The sequence below is a fragment of the Grus americana genome, chromosome 15, assembly GCF_028858705.1.
Source record: "Grus americana isolate bGruAme1 chromosome 15, bGruAme1.mat, whole genome shotgun sequence".
Lineage (NCBI taxonomy): Eukaryota > Metazoa > Chordata > Aves > Gruiformes > Gruidae > Grus > Grus americana.
Window position 1 is genome coordinate 9,496,080 of NC_072866.1, and position 17,284 is coordinate 9,513,363.

The following is a 17,284-nucleotide window of genomic DNA, read 5'->3' on the forward strand; positions in this document are numbered from 1 at the left end:
AGTTTGTCCTACCTCTAATCACACGCTCTAATTTTTTCAAATATTTCTGTGTGACGCAATTGCACTCTGAAGCCATTTTAAAAAAAAAAAAAAAAAGGCACTAAATGGCACACTAGTGAGGACAATTCCTGAAAACTCAGCAACCTCACTGGAGCCATTTAAGATGCTGGTATTCCCACCTACATGTCTACATAAATTAAACTAGATAGTGCCCATGGGTCACTTGTTCCTTCCCAAGAGTCCCCCAGGCACTTTTCAAACGGCAGCAACAAAGGTTGGTCCATACCATCTCCCTTCACCCAGCCCAGACAGGGAAACACCTACCGAAGGCTTTAATTTCATCCAGCCCCAGTCAGAGACACCTCATTGCACACCAAGACCAGATTTTTAAAACCCGTGGTTTGACACTGTCACACAAGCAAAACTACGTTGAATTTGTTTTAACATTTTTGAAATAACAGTCACGCAATCTCCTCCTTTTTCTTAATATGCACGAGGTCCTTTAAATCAAAATGTAACATGTTGCATTTTTTCCTAAGAGATTATTATACATCAAACAGCTATTAAAAAAATCCCCATTGTCCCTCCATACATCCTGTGGTTTCTGGAGCAGATACCCCAACTGCCAAAATTAGCGCTTCTGACGGGAGAAGTATATTGTTATAAAAGCAGCTGCACCAGGAAAGCAATGGCTAATACAAAATGTGAAAGGTTAATTGTTACTAAACCCAGCCACGAATAGCAGTTATGGGTCTAACTGGCACCAAAATGGTAGTATATCTCCTTCGTTTCTGCCTGCACAAGAATCCCACTGTTATCAGCGTTTTCATATGTTAATCACTGTGTTCCCCTGCAGACGTATAGGATGCACGCTGGATGGCTGAGCAGGAAGGCGTACATCTCCAAATGGCCTTTAGATCCCTACGTATGCATTTCCCTTCGCAGAGCAGCATCGCCTCTCACCAAGCAGGACGCAGCGGCATTTTATTAAAATTTATTTTTAAACCGAACTCCTAGGGAGGCATTTTGCGTGCAAAAGGATTGTGCCATCCCGCGTGACGCATTTCTTGCGCGTTAAATGGGTTATACGAGCACGCAGGGACGTGTGCGTGAACGCGCGCGTGTCCGAAGCAAAGCCGAAGCCTTCCCGGTATGTGCTGGCCTCCAAGGATCACGAGTTCAGCCTGCACCTGTGCTTCTTGTTCCAAAGCGACAAGTTTGAATCCTGGCACCACCACCCGGCTGCGAGCCCAACAGCATAATCCGATGCGAACCGTGCCAGCGAGGGGGACAGCTCAGCGCCACGGCGGGAGGGAGGACCGGAGTAAACAGTGCTGCCAGCTGTTGGGAGAAACCTCTTAAATTACCCGCTGCTGACAACGGGGGCTGGCAGCGGGTGCAGCTAAGCCGGCACCAAACAGGGTTTAACTGCAAGTGCAGCCAAGGACAAACTACGGTCACAGCACCATTTCAGAAGTCTCCGTCCAAACCTCCTCGGCTTGCGGCTAAATCCTGTCCAGGTCTGGCTGCTCTGCACCCGGTAATGGCAGGTTTGCTAGTGCAGATGAAGCGCTGTGCTGTGCTTTGCTACTGACCTTCATAGCAGATCAGAGCAAGTTCCCGCTAAAAGACAAGTTTAAGATGCAGAAATGCACGGAGAGCCTCTGATTTATTAACAACCCTCTTCCTGATGCACTGAGTCTCCACAGCTGGTAATGCGGTCATGCAGATCAATTTTCCGTACTAGCACACATCACCCAAACAGTCACATACCCTGCCCTCAGCAGCAGAAGCTCCTTCTCCAGCCTCCATCCATCTTCCTTCCACCCCAAGCAGCTCCTCACCCGGGAGCCTTCCCTGCGGCAGCCGTCCTGCTCCCGACCCACTGCCAAAGCTGTCACCGCTTTCCCCTTCCCCATTTAGCATTGATCTCATCCTGACTGTAATTTATTAGTCCTCTTACAGGCTTTATCATGTGCAAACAATTAAGCCTCGGTGCTTGATGCTACTCCATAAGCAATGGTAGTGCTTGTGATGGTAGGATTATCCAAGATGCTACGCGTGTCATGTTTTCTACTAAAAATTACAGCTAAATCATAGAGACTTTTCAAGGACGTGAACACACTGTTGAACATCACAACTGTATTCACAGTACAGCATAAAAGGGGGGGAGCTCTGCTCCATCTCACATTCACTTTATTGTAAGTTGATATTAGAAAGCAAGATTACAAGATCCATCAACAGAAACCTTGCGTTTCTAACTGCTGACTTACAAACAGTTGTTCATGTCTACCCCTTAAAAGCCTCAGACTCAAAAATCCCTTGCAATCTTAGACCGAGGTGAGCCTGTAACCACGTGTCTGTTCAACACCACTGAAGTTTGAGCTTTGCCACCTTTTAACACCGCTTCCACGGCTCACAAAGCCCAAACACACTGTGACACCTACAAGGGATCAACCAAGTCATCACACCTTGGCAGGGAAGACCTTAGGAACAACCGGTACGTAGCTGACCCGTGCAGCTAATAACAGTATTTTTCCCCCATCCTTATCCTCCTCTTCTTGCTGTCAAGCGGGCAGCGTTGACGAGAAGTATTTGCCGATGTGGCAGCGCCAGGCCAAGGAGCCCAACACAACCGCATCCTCCATCTGCACCAACCATACTGGGAATCACATACCGAACCCTCCTCCAAGCTGCAGAAATCCCCACCCTCAACATTTTTTAGGACAATTCTAGCACAGCCAAAAACATGGACACGAAGGAAGTCATCTCCATGACCTGGGGGGACCTAGAGAGGGGAATCAAATGATCCCCCACGTTGGGGCTGCGGGAGGGCAGGCGCTGGGCATCGGGAGCTTTAGGAGCATCCGCGCGGCAGCCACGGAGCATCGCGCAAACCGAGAAACTAGCGGCTATATGGGAATCAAAGCACCGGTAACAGAGCAAAGATCTCTTGCCTGTAGTGATGCCAGTTTATCACGTACAGCGACATTTCCCAATCTTAGCACTTTTGGAGTGAAACCCCACGATATTTAGAGGCATCGGGGCCATCTCAGAAAGGCAGCCCCCATCCCCAAAGCGCCAACCAACACCTCCTTGTTGCCTGGGCTAAATCTCGGGGCTCACCTCCGCCCCAGTCCCTCCGGCCCCGGCGCACACTGATACTGCTGGGAACGAAAGGGTCACGTTGTTGACCCACCTGCTCCTGTTTTCTTCAGTTGGATCTAGTCAAATTTCAGCAGCTGCAGAGCGGCACAAAGCGCCCCATTGTTATCTCCCGCGCAGCCGGAGAGGGAGCCACGGGGTTTTTTTTTTTTGGGGGGGGAAGGAAAAAAAATTGAAATAAAATAAACTGGCAATGGTGGCTGCACTTGCCCCACACGCGTTTCAAATGTTTGTTACATGCTCCGAACTTGATGCGGCAAATTCCATAGTTTGGCATTTTCTCGAGGTCTCTGCTGGGGCAGCGGAGGAGAAGCGTGGAGGATGTGCCGGGGGGGGCAGGAAGCAAAAACAAAACTGAAAAAAAGCCTTCCCATATTCCTTTTAGGGTTTTCAAATGTTTTTCTTCTTCAAAATTATATAAACCATCCAATAGTTTAAATTTTCAGCTAGGAAATTTAGCTCAACATCAAGTGATCTCTAGAGTCAAAAAGTATTTGCTGCTTGAAAGAGGAACTGCGAAAGCCGGCACCGCGCGGTCTCACCGAGTCCTCCGGCAGAGACCGTACGCGTTGGCAGGAACATCTGATGCGCTGTAGAAAACATTACTGGTGCTTAACATGTAAAAAAAAAGTCAATTTGGTATGAACAGCCTCCAGAAAACTCCAAGGCAGCCCCATTATGGCTCCCTATAGAGTGTATTATTTCTAATGGAATATAGATTACATAGCATTATATCATTAAGGTTTCCAATTTTCATCTTTATTATTTACCATCAAATATCTGATGAAAAAAACAGCCAAGTTATTGCAGCTTGTCCATGGCTATGGAGGAAAGCCAGTGCAACCCCTTCCCACCCAGCCCTGCACGCTGCACCTTCAGCCTTCCCACATCTCAGACCAGCTTTCTGTTTACACGGACAATCGGGGAGCGAGCAATGAGGCAGAGAAGGGCAGAAAGCCTTCAGAACTACATACAAAATACCCAGGTTCAAAGATAATGAAGTTTCTTATTTTCAATTTATTTTTCGGGGGGGGGGGGGGGGGGGGGGGGGGGGGGGGGGCGGAAATCATCTAGCCAAAATCAAAACCCATACCTAGCCATGGCAGAAATAGCTCAGGTAATTTATTTTTATTAATTCCCCTTCCTAAAATATGGGATAAGGTAAAACGGCAAACCGTCTTTCTTTGTATATACCTACCTACACATAAAATTTATAGAGAGCAAATTTGCATGGCACAGACAAATGCTTCTACAATGTACACGCATTTTATAGTTCCTTCTCTGCAGCACAGAGGAGCTGGGGAGCGGACAGTGCAGCTGTCTCCCTATGAATATTGGGTGTCAGACGCCCCGGCAGCCAAAGCAAGGGAGATACCCAATACGGACTGACTTACACTGGAATTAGATTAACTGCTCCTGAGCCTCTCCTCCCTACCTCCCTGAAATGTAGTATGATATAATTTCAGCTATAGCGTTAAAACACCTGTTGAAAACAGTATGGGTTACGCTGATGACTACAGAATATTCTGACCAAGGACTTTAGTCTGCAAATACTCATTGCAACTACCACACGCAGTTCAAACGATGCAAACGGGCTCGTGTCCAGCAGCAAGCAACGCGCTGAGGAATTCGGTGTTCACCTGCCGGCGTGCTCCCACAGGCACCGGGCTGCTCTGCGCCTCTGCACCCACCACTCACGCCTAACGCCTTCCCCAGCTGGGTGTCCTCCTTCACCATGCCATCCATACTCATCTCCCACTTGCAGAAATGCAGATCAAATTAGAAAATGCTCAGAACTGTACTGATACATCAATACTTCTTTTAATAAGTGCATACTGCCTTAAAGGAGAACAGTCAGGTCAAACCTAGCCCTCTTTCAACTATGAAAGATAAATCTTAAAAAAAAAAAACAAACCCCAAACCCACCAAAATAGAAAAAATCCACCCATGGAAAATACAAGTTTCTGTTTTTTCCTTTTTTATTTTTTAAAAGCAAAATACTCCGTAAATCCTTACAACTTTCATCATTCACAGCAACAACTTCCTCAAAGGAGAGCAAAGCTCCTAACTATCCTAAAAAGAGCTGCATTGTTTTGAAGTGTCATGTCCTCTAGTAAGTTAAAATACCGCGCCTTGCCAGCTAACCACAAATACCATTTTTATCTCCAGCGTGAAATACTGGCCACACTAAAACCCATGGCAAAATTATCACCAGTTTCAACTGGGTTTGACTTTCACGCAGGAGTTTCACATGTCCCAGCTACCACCTGTTGAAACGTGCTCGGTTTTCCTCTCCCCCTGAGACAAGCACCAGGGCAGCGGGCTCACTGGCCAGCCCCGGGGCAGGGAACGAGCATCATGGTGCTGGAGATGACACCAAAAACCCAAGCGAGCAGGATCCGTCCGCTGCTGTGCCATTTCAGGCTTAAGCACAGCAACAGCTACATGCAAACAGCTTAGACTACAGGAGAAGGAAACCCTTGGAAAGCAGGGGGTGGTCACTGAATCGCTTTAACTCACTGTGCACAAGTTCACACTGTCGTCGGTCGTACTCTGCACCCCAGAAACACTGGGCACTCCAGAAGGCATCGCCAGCAGCTGTCCTCCCCCTACACCATTGCCCCTTTTTGCCTTTTTTCCAGTCATTTTTCCTTTTCCAGAAGGACAACAAACCTGCCAGGGGGACTGACTCACTCCCCTCGCTCTCTAGCTTTCCAAATACCAGTAAAAACTAGAAGCACAAAAAGCACATACAAGACACGTTCAAGTTTGTGTCAAGTTTTAAAAGTTTCCCAGGGCTCCCAATGGACAGGATTCCTGGTGATTCCTGATGGAAAGACCAGGTCTCTCCGCAGTCACACAGCCAGTGTGTGAACATGAAAACCCTGTTAATAATATCAGAGAGCAGTTCTGAATCTCCCCCATCAACAGGCAGAGCACGCATACAGGGCATAACTTTGAAATAATTTAGTTCTGCAATCAGGGGGGAACTTAAGCCCAGGCATTAGCATTGCAACACCATCGGAGCACAGCAAAGCTCTCTTTTCAACTGCTATAAAGCAGAAAGTTTCAACATCAAGATTTGAAAATACTGCAAAGCAACAGGAATGCTTCATTTTGAAGTCACCCAAAAAAACCTCCGGGTGCAGCAGATGCTGACCTCAGAAACGCATCTGAACTAGGACAGAGGAAGGAGGAGAGATGCTTAAAAAAGGAAGAAATTGGTCCACGACAGCTCTGAGGAAAAGACAATGAGGAAAGACAATGATTTATTGCTTCTCAACTCGGTGGTGCCTTTCACTTACAGACCCCAGAACAAAGAGATAGGTCTCACAAGCCGCCTGCCCCAAGGGGTCTCGAGTCTTTTCCGAGCGATGAAAGCCAAAGCTGAGAGGGCTGGAGGACAGAGTCCCCTTTGGCACCTTGTCCTGGACCACACTCCTCCACTCCCGCCCCCAGGACACACTGCTGCCCCAAACACCAACAAGCCCAAGATCCGAACTAGCTTCCAGCAGTCAAACTCCACCATATCCATTTCCCCCAATGGGGAAAATTCCATTTTTACCTATATTAAATGTTTCAAATTTCTCATTTGCCAAAGAGATAACAGACTGGTGATCACATTTCTGCAGCCAACAGAATAGTTCTTGATGTTGTTGGAAGATTTGGAAAAATGTTATCAATAACTTTTGTTCTTAAAGTATAAACCACACAGGAAAAAAAAATTTAGCATAAAAACTTTTAAAAGCTTCCAAGTGCTCTCCAGGGTAGTCATTAGAAACTACTTAGGTAACAGGAGGGTGATAACAGTGAGTTAATGCAGCGTTAAATTAGCCCTCCTTCCATGCAGAACTCTAAGTGACAGAAGAATCAGTTGGGAGAATTTTTATTTTATTTTTTAAATAATGAAGTTAATGGATTTCCTGTTTTTAGCTCTGTGGGCGGCTGTCATTTTGAGGGATCCGTATATACTGTATTTAATTACTCTGTCTTAAAGTAACAAAAATAATTTCATCTGTGTTCGTATGAACTCACAGGCACTGGCATCTCTCAAGCTTGGCCATCGAGGCAAGGAGAACATGCAAGCATTGCTGCTCGTCAGTGAGGGCTGTGTTGTGTATGGAGATGTGTAACCACAGCAGCTACTGCTTACTCGCTGGACTTCTCAACATCTCAAGCTGTCCCTCAAAACCTTCACATGGCCAACAGCCACAAGCTCCGTGCCACAACTCTTGGTGAGCTGAGGGAAACGAGCATCAGGAGTGGTTCACAGCCAAGAGATGACAGTGGCTTCCCAGGGTTCCCCACCATCCTCCTGCAGTCCTCCTGCACCGTCCCCACAACTCCCACAGTGGGGAATGCATCCCATCTCCTCCAAACAGATTATTAGAAGCAGGGTCAATGATGGCCATCAATAAATTTAGACAGAGATCAGAGGGATTTAGGCTGCCCACAAAGATATGGGGGGGGGGGGGGGGGGGGGGGAGAAAAAAAGCTGAGCATCCTGCAACAGTCCACAAACCACGTGCAACACAGAGAACTTTGTAAATGAAATGGGAAGCGACGGAAGGGACTGTCTGTGAAATGAGATGTCGAACAGAGCTGGGAACAGACACAGAATGAAAGGAGAGGCCAAGGACAAGCGATGTCACCATGACCAGGTGACACAATCCATTCAGTATTGGTGCTACATGTTGCATTAGGGCACGACAGCGTGTTCCCACTCAATCAATCCTCAGCGGAAGAAAAGAAAGCAGCTTTAAAGGCTTGAAACAAAAAAGCCTGAAGGCAGAGAACAATCCCTGGCTGACGGGAGTCATCGGAGGGAATCTTTCCCTGCAAAACCAATAACCTGCCTCCTGCGCAGCTCTCCATTTTCCTTTGAAGCAGCTAGCTCTGGTACTGCTGGAAACAAGTCTTGATGTATCACTGGTTTGAATCCAGTATCGTGATTCCTCCGTTCCCCTGTGCGGAGGTTCAGGTATACACTGCACATACCAGTGGAGACCATCTACTGCCAGGTTCCCATGGCACTAGGAAAACAGAAGGGAAAATATGTATCATCACTAAGGAACTCCGATTCCTGGGACAAATAATTATAATCTGGAAGGGATTTTCTTTCCAATTATCCTTTCTGTGCCGATTGCTTTGAAGCCCATGATATAACTAAAATCCAGTTACAGTTTTCTGGTGAGTTTTCTATCTGAAAGCCCACACTGATCAGATGAAACAAATACATGATGGCACAGCCAACTGCAGACAGTCAGGAGGTTTTAGCTTAAAAGAAAATAAGCAAAACCAGAACATACCCAAAGGACAAGAAAGGCAAAGACTGAAGCCTCATGTCCCAAACCAAAACAGTCAGGGCTTGATCCGGAATCGGTGGTTATTATACACGTTCCTGCTATGTGAATGGAAAATCTCGAAATCCACCTCACATAAAAACATCCTATTTGCTCAGCTCGCAGCTGGTCTGTACGGAGCTCTGCAAGCGCAGCACTGTTCCCCGCAGGGAGCTCTGCACAGGAATCCTGCACCAGCCTTTGCAGCACCTTCCCTGCATGAAGCTAACAGCGATCCAGCAACTGAAATCTCTCAAAGCCCCTTTACTGCAATGAATGGTCAAGCAAAGCTTCAGGAGGCTGAAGGGGAGCTCTGAAAGCCTCAGAGTGATGAACATCAGCTCCCAGCTCTCTTTCACAAGCAAATCAATGTTTTCCTCTCCACATTGATCAAGAACCGATATGGGACTGATTGGGTCAGCAGCTCAAGCCTGTCCCAACATGACCAAGATATACCAGAAGGCAATCGCTGTTGCATCCAACACACCCTCCCCAGCTCAGCTTGCCCCTCCCAACAGGGCCCCCCCCCGCTAGCACACCCCCAACTCTGGGCATCGTCCTCTGCTCAGCTTTGGTGGCCACTGCAGTTCATGTGGTCACTGTGCCAAGAGAAGAGGCAGGGAGAAAAATGGTGTGAACAAGCACAAACATTCATTCAGGAAACTTGAGGCAGTGCTGGGATCAGCCAGTCGGGACTCTGACACCACCTTGGGGCTAAAACTCCTGGGAAGGTGATCTCGCAACTTGGCTTTGCTACTGGTGGACTCTCAGAGATGGAACAGGAGCCTGCAAGCATCTCCGAGAAGTGGCACCTTATTCCCACTTGCAAAGCACTCTGAACCTTGGGAGGACATTGCAAACAAGGACATGAGGGTCCTTTGACTGATGGAAAGACACCAAGAGCTTTGGAAGATGTAACTGAGTTTGAAATACCAAAAAAACCCATTTAGTACTCATCTCTTCCAGGTTAGATTCCTTCTTGCTGTGCTTCTCCTTACTCTCCACCAAGAAAGCCCTAATACAAAGTAGAAAGCCAGCAATTTCCACCTTCTCAAGCAACCTGTTGAACACATTTTATCTGTTCTTTATGGACAGGACCCCTGCAGTACTGTGCCATGTGCCTGTGGAGCTAAATTGCTAAAAACAGGTGTCTGTTGGGTGTTAAATCTATCTTCAGGCTGCTTTGGCAGCTTAAGAAACCGTTAGCAGCTGTTAACATGGTTAGCATGGCAACGTTGAGCCTAACAGCTCAACCAGCCTGCTTTCTTCACCATTTCAAAACTATCATTCCCCACTTGCACACTTCAAGCAAGAACAAATTAAAACCAATACCATGAAGGCACCTGGCAAGCTATTTTGCTAGCAGACATAAAGTAAGTCTCAAAATAAAAAGCATATTAGACAATTTTTTCCTGCTGTATCATGTGAGATTCCCGTTGCTCTTGGGAGATCACATTTTAGCCTCATGCAAGCACATGTTTTAGAATCAACATTTGTAGGAGATAAATACTCACCAAGGGATGATTCCTTCATCCAGCTTCCCCACCAGTTTGAAGCAGACCTCTCATTTAAAATTTTCTCTGCCTCCCTGATTTTTTCCTGAACATAGGGCCTTTAAAGGACAGCTTGTATACGGAGTAGGGAAAAAAAGGCTGCATAGCTCATTAACCTCAAGGCAGATATACCCATCCAATGCCCCAACAGCCACAGGACCACAGCAGCGATAACAAAGGTGTAATCTCAATAGGGAGATGCAAGAAGACCATGAGCAGGTTATGGCCAGTTTTAGGCTGAATGTGAAAGGCCGTCCTGGTGCAGGAGAGGAAACACAGGTCCTGGTAGTAAAAAGGACTCCCAGAGAAGGGGAGCAGAACTTCCCCTGTTAGCTATCGGGCATGGCACACTGGTTTCCAATGGGCTGTTCTTACCAGCGCACGGGCCAGAGACACCAGCCATGGTCGGGGTCCCACCACTCAGCGTGATAGACGCTCACCCACACACACCGACACGCAACCCACCATCAGATGCCTACAGAACGCACGCTCCAAATGCCCAGGAGGCATCATCAGCCCCAGCAACCAGGTGTGGGGCAGGAGCCTGGGGAGAGCTGGTGTTTGCACAGCCCGGATCCCGCTGACCACGCTCATCCAAGGAAACAGCAACAGCACTCCAGCCAACAGCCATCAGGAGGAGAGGACCACAGGGCCCATTTCCTTCAGTGGTAGCAAACTCCAGAAACTAGTGGAGCTTTTGGTTACATTCCTGCAACATCTTTTACACTCAAAACCTTTAAAAACAAACAAACAAAAAAGCAGGATAATATTTATACAAAACAGTATAAGAAAAATCACTATAGTACCTATGAGTTTTCTGATTCTAAAAGGGTATTTGCTCTGTCTGAAGTGAAGGTTATTTTTCAGCATTACACTTAGATAAGAAAAAATTGATATTGCTGTGTCCTTTAGGACATCCCCTCCATCCTGGCAGAAGTAAACAAGCCTCCCCATTCAACTACATCACTCTGAAGTAACTCAACTAACTCTAACGAAGCTTCGGTGATGTAAATCTGCTGTAATTCAGGAATGGGTTCATCCAGGCATCTTTCAACATGATGAGCTCAGAAGTGGCCAAAATGACTAATGGGACCTCAACACCCACAGCTTTAACCTCCAAGAACAAAGGAAGAAAGAGGGAGCCGGAGGAAGGAAGACCAAACGCAAATCTCAGGAAATCAAAAAAGCTGCTTTCAAAACCCATCTGATTTTAAAAAGATCTGATGGATACGTAGGAGGAAGCAGCAGTTTTTTGGCAATTACGGGACAAACGCCAAAAAGTCAATCGCATTAGGAAGTCGTTCTCTCCCTGCACAGTACAAAGGGATGAGCAAACACACAAACAGGCAGAAATGCTGATGTTCAGAGACCTGAACTATGTGCCACGTCTTCCGAGTCCTGAAATCTCCCTGTTGGTACAAAGAAAGAGGTGGACTAGATCAGCAACCATTGAATTCAGTGCTTGAACAACTAAACTAACTTGTAACACACTGAAAATTATAAACAATAAATCAGAAATACTTTTAACATAATTACTACCCTGGTGAACCTGCTGCCACATACAAAGGACAATTTACCAAAGCAGCAGAAACAAAACCCACCCATAGAAGAAGCTGGTGTTCTTCCCATCATTACTCATTTTGGAAAAAAGCCAAAAGTGTCCTTTGGACACCTTTAAAGCCAATCCGCTAATGCATTTCAGAGACAAGGCGTGCAGCCACCTTGAACCAAATCCTGCCGTTTCCAGCTTAAACAGAGAAAAGCTAATTAAAATGCTGCAGGCCTGATACCAAGATTTCAGATGATGACCTCTCTAACCCATCCCCTAGAAACAGTTACAATTATTAAGTAGCATGTCAAAAACATAACTTTTTTTTTTTTTTGCTATAAAGCAACCCCAAACATTGCCCTAATTTTGCCTTTTCTCTTCCCTCTAGCACAGAAATTCCCCACCATGACCAAATTACCTGTTAGTCTTCACGAGGATACACTGAGGGGAGAGAAATAATTGCAAGAGTTTTAAGATCTCAGGTCATTTAAGCTCTTTTCTCAGCCTGTCCTAATATTTTACTCGCTGTATGAAATGCGGACACACAACAGACATCTAGAGCAGCTTCCACCCACGTCACACACGAGCATAAAGAAGCTCAGCTTACAACCTACAAAATAACAGGGGTAAATACCCAATTATAATATGCATCTAAAATATAAATTTAGACTCTAGTTGATAAAGGTAAATATAAATCAGGTTTATGTTGAGAAACAGCCAGATATGGCATTCATTAAGCATTGCTCTTATTAACATGCCATTCGTTACGTTTCCTCACCACATGTATAGATATTACTTGTTAAACTTCAAAATCTCAGACGCTGGCAAGAGAGTCGGAGACAGACACCCTTATTAATCTGAACCAGCAGCTGTGAGAATTACTGTGGATTCCATTTTTAGGAATAAGCAAGTTTCAGAGTGGTAAGAAAACAAAAAGATAAAGCAACACAAAGCAGGGTTATTTATTTTGACAGCTGCGGTTTAGTTGTTTTAACTGTTTATGATGGTTTTAAAAGAAACTCTGAAATCTACTTTGTAAAAACAAGGAAGCCTCAGTAACAGCAGCTGGGGTGCGAGTCCAGAGAGGAGACACGGCTGAACTGCACGTTTTGGGGTCAGGGACGGCCGTGGGGAAAGGGGGGGACACACACACAGCAAAGGGCTCTGGTCCCCCCGCCCCGGGCTGCCTGGGAGGGTTACGGATGCTCCTGGGAGCCACGCATCCCCGATGCACAGCCCCCAGCGGGCGCAGGGTCCCTGCCACCTCCCTGAGCACGGGCAGGCAGACGTGACCCCGAGACCCACTGCCTAACCCCAAAGTCCCCCAAGTTTTGTCAGGATAGGTGTTAGTGCTGGTAACCATGGCAACAGGGCATCCGGCTGGCTCCCACTGCTTAAACCCTACAGGTGTCACTTGCCCGCCCAGCAAAGCATCGTAGCAATGACTCGGTTTGCTTTATTGGTTTAAAACAAACATGAACGTGCTTCCATTCAGCGGAAATTAGACCTAACAACAAAGCCCAGTTAGCATTAATATATTCCAAATATTCAACTCCCATTCGCCTGAAGGGCATGATAAGTTGACATTTCTAGGTCCTTTATTTCCTGTGCCTGAAAATGGGTCTTACCTTCATGCACCTTGGAAAGGTCTTGCCAAGAGCTCAGCGAGGGCAATGGAAGTCTGCGGGGAGCGCGTGGGGAGGCTGTGCCCAGTGGGGGCTGCCGCAGCCCCCCCCCGGCATCGGTCTCTGCAGATGGGATGCTGGGATGGGGACCACGCGTGGCAGGACGGGCTCCAACACAAAGATGCAGCGACAAAGAAAAAAGATGAGGGAAGGAGAGGAGAAAAACTTCCAAAACCCACCCAAAATTTATTACCATAGAAGTAATAAGGAAACTTCCAATGTTGAGTTTGTTTCTGCATGAGCATGAATTCCTCAATAACCTTTTTTTCTTCCCTTGAAAATACCAAAACTAGAGGAAACCAGACCACTTTATATGTGTTTTCACATATGCTTTCTCATTAGGAAGACCTGTATCTCAGCTCTGACATGCATCAGTAGAAGTTCTGCAGATATCCTAGGACTTCGTTACAAAAAATTAAGAACTGCTAGATCAAGTATGTTGTTAGTGACACAGCCACAGTTAACTGACATTAACTGGACATCTTCTATGAGAAAGATCACTCTTAATATTGCCTGAGGAAAACCAAAGTTCTCAATTCCTGGAAGTTACGAGCCAACCTATTTTTTGGAAAGCACTACACATTCATTTTATGGTTGAGAATGCCAGCTGGGATAAATTACTTTTACTTTGCCTAATCTTCCCCAACACTTGGAAAAGAATGTATATTTTTCTTTGTTTGCCAGCTAGTTTGCAGAGTTGTTGCTTACTATTGAACAGTCAATATCATTATGTGCTAACAAAATGTAAAAATAAAAATATTCCTCAAAAAACATTTTCCTGAAAGGTAACTCCCTGAAAAGCCATGCTTGGCTTCCAAAGAATCAGAATTCAACACCAAACCTGGCAAAAATAGCAACTTAGATATTAATTTTATACTCTTAAAAAAACCCCCAAAGCTATTATTTAGACCTTCGGCAAAGGCAGTGTCCTGAGTCTGAACACAGACTCATTGCTCAGGTATAAACATGAGCAACACGTGGTTGGTATCTATTAGGATTTATAATGACCACAGTAGATTAAAGAGTATTGCAGCATTGCTCTGTAACTCCTCCTGAATCACTGCATGCAGAATACTATATGCCTTGTGTTTCCTTTTTCCACACTGTTTTGTTAAATCCAGCTAAACAGAATTATTCAGGTAAGAAATTATTTGTAAAGAATGACAGTAGAGCAGAGTGCAGTGATTAAACAAGTAGTAACCGCCTGGGTAAACAGAAGTGTTTCTTCACTGAGACACTCGGGAAAGCCAAGCCGAAGGGCTCGGAGACACCATCTAATTATGACGGTGGAAGAGCTGCTGTTCAGCAGCTTTTGGTGAAAACGAGGAGTTTTCCCCAAATGAGCCCATCATTAGCCACGTCACCCGGCAGCCCCGGGACACCACTCAATGCAGACGGCTCAATCCGCCCCGTCCCAGCTGGGCTCAGCCCCTGGTACGCCAACGCTCTGACAGCAGCACTGGTCACCTAATCCCGGGACAAATCCTTGCCCCTGCAGCGTTATCGGGGAGTTTGGGTGACAGCCCCGTGCTCGGTCCCTCCCCAGCCCAGGCTGTGGGGTGGGAGGGCTGAGCATCACTCGCCCCACCGAGCGCCGGAGCCTGCACCATGGTCCAGGCTGTGCCCCGTGGGCAGAGGAGGGTAGCAGCACAACCGAGCCCTAAAACCGGCTAGTTCGGTGCCTAAAGATGGTCCTGGGCAAACGCTCCATTCTCCCCTTTCGCTTGCACTTTGCATGCATTGCCACAGAAGCGGCTGCTCTGTCGACCTGTCCCCTCCGATGCCGTTCCCAAGCCCAAATTCATCTGGGACAGGAGCAAATATACTTGAGAGACCTGAGCTGTCACACTCAACTGTCAAGAGAATAATTTGATGGGAGAAGTATCAAGGGAGCGATCAAGAAAATCTTGGAAAGGAAATTAAAACAGATATATGTTCCCAAAATTACAACATCCACTTCAAACTCGTGCTAGCTGAAATCTATATTTACCCAAGGCAAAGTAACTACATAATTGCACTCTGCAGAAATGACTATGCAAGACTAAACACGTGCCGCGCGCTCTGCGGGAAGTCTCTAGTCTCCCATGACGTGCTTCAGACCGTGCTGTTGCCTCAGTTTACCAGCTCTCCCGTGTCCTTTGGGCTAGGTGGCTTTGCCCCATAATTCAGGTACCAGCCCACCAGGCGATGCAGACCTGCTCCTGACCCGCTCCCGCGGCACCGGCAGCACCGGCAGGTTTAGAGCTGCAGGGCTCTTCATTTCTTGTTTTCTGCCCCATCCATCAAACCAAGTTCCCTTGACAGGGAATTAAGTACGCTAATTATTTCTGGCCCAGGGTATTGCACCCCCTCCAGCTGCAGGGTCTGGACAACTGTTGCTGCTGCACCTATAGGGCTGGAGAGAGTGATGGAGGAATCCTGAAGCTCCTGACACAGCAATGTTATGAAGCAATAGCTAAAATATTTTAAGCCTCACAATTCTATTTTTATTCATGTCCACATCCCATAGTCAGTAACAAAACACAGCAATAAAGACAACCGTAAATCCAGTGCCATCTCTCTTCTCCTCTAGCCAGGAGATCATAAAAAAAAACACAACAACAACAAAAACAAACAAGAAACCCCGCCACCACACTCACAGGATGCAATCTTTCATTTTAGATTGTCCAACTGTTTAACTGGCAAGGCTTTTTTTTTTTTTCCAGGAATGCATTTTTATAATTGTTAGCCCTTTCCCTACTTCATAGAGCTCTGAGCAGACATTTACTACTTATTGCTTCTGCTACAAAATTGAAACCAATTGCAAATTAATTTTTGGAGATGTTTAGAGCAGGATTTTTGCTCCATCTGTGACCACAGATATTCAGTATAGATTCCTAAGGATGTAGCAGCATGAAGGCTGCTCACCCAAACTCTGTTGTCAAGAGAAGCCTGGATGACTATGGCCTGGCCACCACTTGCGGGCTGGCTGGGTCTGCACAGCCCACCACTGAGGTGTGAAGACCCAGCAGCGCTGAGCAAAGGCTTTGCACAGCCAGTTTATCAAGCAAAGATGCCCTGATGCTCATGCAACCTCTGGTCACAGTCCTGATTCAAGTGGCCTCAATAAAATAATTCCCTTGCCCCTCTGATGGATCCTACATCATGGCTTTCTGATGGAAGACACGGAGTTGGACATCCCAGCAAACATCTACCTACAGCAACTCCAAAATGATCGCCCTTCTCCAGCCCAGCTGCAAACGCCGTGAAGCCTTCCTGGTAAAGCAAGGAGGGGAGAACAAAAGCAGCATGTTTTCCCACAAATATTACCATTCCCCGAGTTCTGCTGAGAAGCTGCCAGTTGGAAGGATTCAGCGGTTTAACGATAACATAACACAGCGTACAGCAAGATTTTCCTTTGCCCCTCGCCGCCCCAGCGCCACGAAGCAGCCAGCCACGGTTATGCTGCCGGCAACCTGGGTGGTGGGTTTCCCATGCGTGTGACATCAAATTCCCTTGCGAGGATATTCTGTAGCATATAATTAGAATTTTTGCTTCTAATTTGAAGAAGCAGCTTTTTATATTTTTATATAAACCGCTGAAATCAACCACATTAAAAAAAAAAATCACACAGGATAGTGACAACTGATATTAAACAGCTATTCACATATGTCCCAATACCACAAGACTCGTACACCCGCTCGGCTCTCCCCGCTGTAAGAAATCCAAATTACTTCAGTGCCTAAAATGAACCATATGAATTAATCACTGGCTTTTCTGTCCTCACTCTACAGTGTTATTAATTCAGGCTGAAAACGCGTGTGCCCCAGAACAAAGAGTGCTCCAGCAAGGGAGCGTGTAGTTCGTGAAGCATTCAGCAATGTAAAGCCAACCTGGAAACACAAAATAGCAGGTACCGCTTGGGGAATTTCCATACAAATGGTTATCAATACCCCAAAGCAGGGGAAAATATCCTGCAACTGCTTTAATGCTGAAATTGCAAGTGAATGG

The 17,284-nt window shown here is 46.4% G+C and overlaps 1 protein-coding gene across 2 annotated transcripts in view; it reads right to left on the minus strand.

The window, feature by feature from the left end:
• Nucleotides 1-17,284, minus strand: part of LMF1 (lipase maturation factor 1) — a 204,362-nt gene that overhangs the window by 145,418 nt on the left and 41,660 nt on the right. The gene's annotated exons all lie outside the window — the stretch shown is intronic.